A 5,343-nucleotide genomic window follows, 5' to 3' on the forward strand; every position below is an offset into this window, starting at 1 on the left:
CACACATAAATTTACTTAATGCTCTCTATTCATAGAGTAATTGCAAAGATTAAGATAGTCAGTTGATGTAGTGTTTAGAATACCAGGTATACATGGTGAGCCCTCAGGACATGTTGCTTTTCATTATGAATTACTCAAGTCTTTGGTTAGTACATCACATGCATCCTGTCATTTACTACTCATGATGTCCCAGTGGAGCAAATATTATCTGTCTCATTTAGAAATCAGAAAATTGAGGTTTAAAGAAATTAAGTAGCTTTCCCAAGCCTGCTCTAGTCAGGTGTATAGCTGAAACTCCAGCCCATACTTCAGAATCTGCATGCTCAACCACTGTGATTACTGTTTGCTGTACTCAGCATTTGGCATCTCACTTTTGTCATACCCAGCAATAATGTATCAATAGCCAGGGTCTTAGCTGACAATCTGGGATGAAGGGACACTTCATTAAATTATAGTTAAGGTAGCAGGGCATGGTGGTGCATACCTGTAGTTCCAGTTACTTGGAAGGCTGAGGCTGAAGGATCACCTGAGCCCAGCAGGACGAGGCTGAAGTGGTCATGAGCTTGCCACTACACTCCAGCCTAGGCCAGAGTGAGACTCCAACTCTCTATCTCTATCTCAATCTCTATCTCAATCTCTATCTCTGTCTCTATCTCTATATCTATCTATCTATCTGTCTGTCTATCTATCTATCTATCTATCTATCTATCTATCTATCTATCTATCTATCGTTAAGATGAAAGAAAACCACAAAGGATAATATTGCCTCATGAGATCAGTAACTGTATAGAATAGTGAGGAATGCAAGTCTTCCTCCTGCTCACCTCTCCAGACCTGGGATGTTCCCAGAATACAGAGATGAGAGACAGCTGGGCAGATAGGACTATTAAACAGGAAACCACCAGTCCGCTCTAACTTTAGTGGCCCAGCAGGGAAAAGGGATGGCAGAAAACCCTTACCCTTCTTCCTGTTTCTTCCTAAGACAAAGCCAGGGGTCAAGGTGGCTTATAGTTGAAATTTTTACAAGTCTAGATAGCACAGAACTAGGTGGAGAGAGGTAGGAATGAACCTGGAGGGGCAAACTGAACGGACAATGTCCAAAAAATTCTCCTGATACCACATTAAAAAAAAAAAACTTGAAGAATATCAATTGTATTTCAAACCTTAGTTTCTGAAAAATGTTATTTTAGATTCAGCAGATACAAGTGCATGTTACATGTGTATATTGCATACTATCGGTATTTGGCGTCTAGTGTATCCATTATCCAAATAGTGAACATTGCATCCTACAGATAATTTTTTAACCCTCGCCCCTTTTTGGAGTCCCCATTGTTTATTATTTTCATTCTTATGTCTATGTGTACCCATTGTTGAGCACCCACTTATAAGTGAGAACATATGGTAATCAATTTACTATTTCTAAATTAGTTCACTTAGGATAATGGCCTCCAGTTCCATCTATGTTGCTGCAAAGGACACAATTTCATTCTTTTTTATGACAGCATATTATTTCATGGTGTCTATATACCACATTAACTTTATCTTGTCAATTGTTGATGGGCACTTAGGTTAGTTCCAAGACTTTGCTGTTGTGAATAGACTGCAGTGAACATATGAATACACATGTCTTTCTGGTATAATAATTTATTTTCCTTTGGATAGATACCTAGTAGTGGGATTGCTGGGTTGAATAATAGTTCTACTTTCATATATTGAGAAAGCCCCATTTTGTATTCCAAACATTATTTTATATATTTTATATGTTTATTTTTTAGTGGTTAAGGTGGTAAGTTAATTCTAGTCTCTGTAACTTCATCTTGACCAGAAGCAGAGCTCTACACAAAGGTTTTTGACTTTATTATTACTATTTCCTAGAGATTCGACAATTATGATATTGATTTCCTCTCTGAACCAATAGATATCAACTCTCCATGTTGTTGATTATTTTGTATATCTTACTTTACATTATTTTATTTATATTTTATGTGTTTTACATTATATTTTATATATGCATATGGATATTCATATACAATCTGGTTGGAGAATAGGCTTTGTATAATTATTTCTAGTTTTTTGAAGTTTATTGGGAGCTTTTCATGACTCAGCTACAGTCAATGTATGTTTCACTTATTCTGGTGAAATGTATAGGAATCCTGGAATCATCCTTATCAAGACATGTTTTGGAGCTACTGCTTTGAAGCTATTTAGGAATGCCAGTCTCTGAGCAGCATTCCTCTCCTCCAATCCTGTCATATTCCCATAGTCTGGAAATTTCAACTCTAATTCCTCAGTCCATTCTCTAATTCTCTTTATAGATGGAGTTATCCCCTGAAATTCTACCCAAATAAACAGTCAGTCTAGTATTTTTAGTTTTCCCTCCAGAAGTGACCCCTGCTCACTGACAGAAGCTAAGACCCTGGGACTAAAAGACTCAGAAAATGACTTTTATCAGGCATGAAGCTTTGTTATGGATCAGGAGTCTCTGCTGACAAGATCTGCCCTTGGGATTTCATTACCATTCCCAGATACTCCCTGTTTGCAAGCAATCTTCATCCTCTTTCCCACTTTAGAGTAGTGGCTCTTCTCAATTAATTTCCCTGTACTCTTTACTACCAAATTCACCTGAAGTAGGACATTTCTCTGAACACGGTGTAGAATGGAAGAATTAATTATTTCACATCACATATCATACTAAATCATCTTTTGAATTACCTTTTTCCCACTTTGCCATCACATTGTATGACAAGTCAACAATGATGAACAAACAGATGCTTTAAGAATCTTTGTTCTGGGTCATTGCTTTGCTAGACTCTGGTGTGACCATGTGCTCTTTGAGCTGTGGCTGTTGCCATGCTGCCTGGTTTTGGCCTCCTCCCCCACCTTGGGGAGGTGAATCTTCTTTTTCTTTCTCTAGTTTACTTTAAATAAACCATATTTTCTAATCTAACTTCTGTGTAATTCTTTGCATCTTTGATGTAGTATCGGATAACACCCCAGACAGCCACAGTCATCTTAGAGTGCCAGCCCTCTTCCGGTCTGTGGGAAGTGATCTCTTTCTTAAATAAATATTTTCTTTAAAAAAAAAAAAAGAAAAATCTTTGTTCTGTTAAATTACTAAAAAAAAAATGTTTAACTGTATGCTAAGTCACCGAAAGAATTATTTGGTAATGAAGATTTTCAAAACCAAATTACATGCATTTTAAGTTTAAAAGGCCTGAATTACAGTTCATATTTTCATAGTATCTAGTCTATAATATGGATAATAAAAACACCAAGTTGGTCAATTAACAATTTTTACCAGAATATACTACTTCAATTTTAAATAAATTTTTAGTCACAAAAAAGGGTTTGTGGCCAGGATGTGTAGGTATATTATTATCTAACTTTATGACAAAGCAAAATAAAATGTTACAGTTTCATAAAACTTACTTGCCCTCCTAATGGCCACAAGTTTTGATAAATGGAATCACCCTAATTACCAGGATAAAACAAATCAATAAAAATATTTTTATAGGGCTTTACAGTTTACAAACAGCTAGCACATAAGGCAATTAGCATATAAGAAAAGAAGGAGTAAAACAGGGAAAATTATGCTCCTTTAGTTTGCTTCATTTTCTTTGAGTTATTTTTAGTAATTAAACTGAATTCACCATAAAACATACTTGAGTTTAATTAAAAGACATGTAAAATCTTAAAACCATCATTTATTCTTAATATGTAGGAAGATATAATATCTTTTATGTCCTTTCTTTCACTGCTTGAGAAAAATAGTTTCTGTCCACATTGTAATTTTTTCACAACTGCAAAGTAAAACACATGCAAGTTTTCCCTATAGTTATAATCTATATAACTGTAAAAATAAGTTAAATTATTTTGACTCAATCTAAAATGGGAAGCAAACTATTTCATTAAAAAATGTTTGGACATATTGGACAAACAGTAACACTAAAAGATGATACCATTAATTGCTATAGTATTGCTAAAATGTTATGGAGAATAGGACGACTAAGTCTTTGAAATTTGTCTTCTTGTGAACGTGCTGAAAGTTGTATCTCATTCAGTTTCACTTGCAGCAATGAATATAAAAGAGATGAATGGATGTTTATATTGTTACACTATGAGAAAGTCATAGTTCTATAATAGAATACAGAGGTTTTTTAAATTTTAGGACTTTAATAGAGTCACTATATAATGTACATTAATAATAAAGAAAACTTATTTTTATCAGCTGTAGCATATAAACAGTTATTGATCTCTTTCCAGTAGTGGCATAAATAATGGACAAATGTAATGATACAGCCAAATGTAGGCAATAAAATAAACCTCTATGAAGTTACACTGTTATGTAAAAGGTGAAATGATGACAGAATAATAGAACCAAAGTTTTTAAGCAGATGAATATTTTAATCATATCCATATATAGCAACATCATGAGTTTTCAAACCTAAAAAAAAAATTCAAGCCTAGCAGACTTTCAGAAGTTCTCATTCAGAAGACATGAAAATTGTTGAAAAAAATCTTGGTTTTAATAAAACATTTGGGTGCAAGTATTATAGAGATTCATAATTATAAACAAAAGCTTACTATTTTGTGCCAGAATTATATTTATCTGAATACTTTGATAATATCCTGGCTATAGGTTTCATGACTATTCTACATCTCCAAAGATAATCACTCAATTTCTACTTGAAAATTCTGGCCTAATTACAACAGCATTTCATAAAATTTAAAGCCCATTACTGCTATGATCAACCTTTCATTTATTTAATATCTTTTATAATGGAATTCATTTCAAATTACTGAAGGTTTATCATCATAACTTATTGAATCCTCTCAATAAATATACATTTTTTTTCTGTTATTTTGTTGGCTCTGATCCACTTTATTTTGCTTCACACAAGCACAAATGACCTCTTTACAGAGTATTCACAATTGAGTGTTATATTGGCTTTAAATATATTCCCATGCTCTGGGGCTCTCTCCATGGCTTTTTTTCCTATTAAATTTCTCTCCCTCCTTTTTTATTATCAACTTCTCCCTTCCTTTTGACTCATTATTTCAAATATGCAAATTTACCCAAGTCCCACCCATCTTTTCAAACCTCTTATAGCATCCAAATACTTTACCAATTAGTCCTCTATATCCCTTTCCATTTATAGCCAATTTTTTTGAAATACTGTCTGTGACATCTTTACTTTATTAGCTCTCTCTCATTCCATAATTCACACCAACATTCCCAAATTCACACCAACATTAAATTCACTTTGGAACTTCATGTTGTTAACCCAAATGGGCACTTGAAAGGCTTCCTCTACCCCACTATTGGAAACATTTGATGCTGTT

Source organism: Carlito syrichta, unplaced genomic scaffold, assembly GCF_000164805.1.
Source record: "Carlito syrichta isolate Samal-C Ts95f unplaced genomic scaffold, Tarsius_syrichta-2.0.1 Scaffold303229, whole genome shotgun sequence".
Taxonomy (NCBI): domain Eukaryota; kingdom Metazoa; phylum Chordata; class Mammalia; order Primates; family Tarsiidae; genus Carlito; species Carlito syrichta.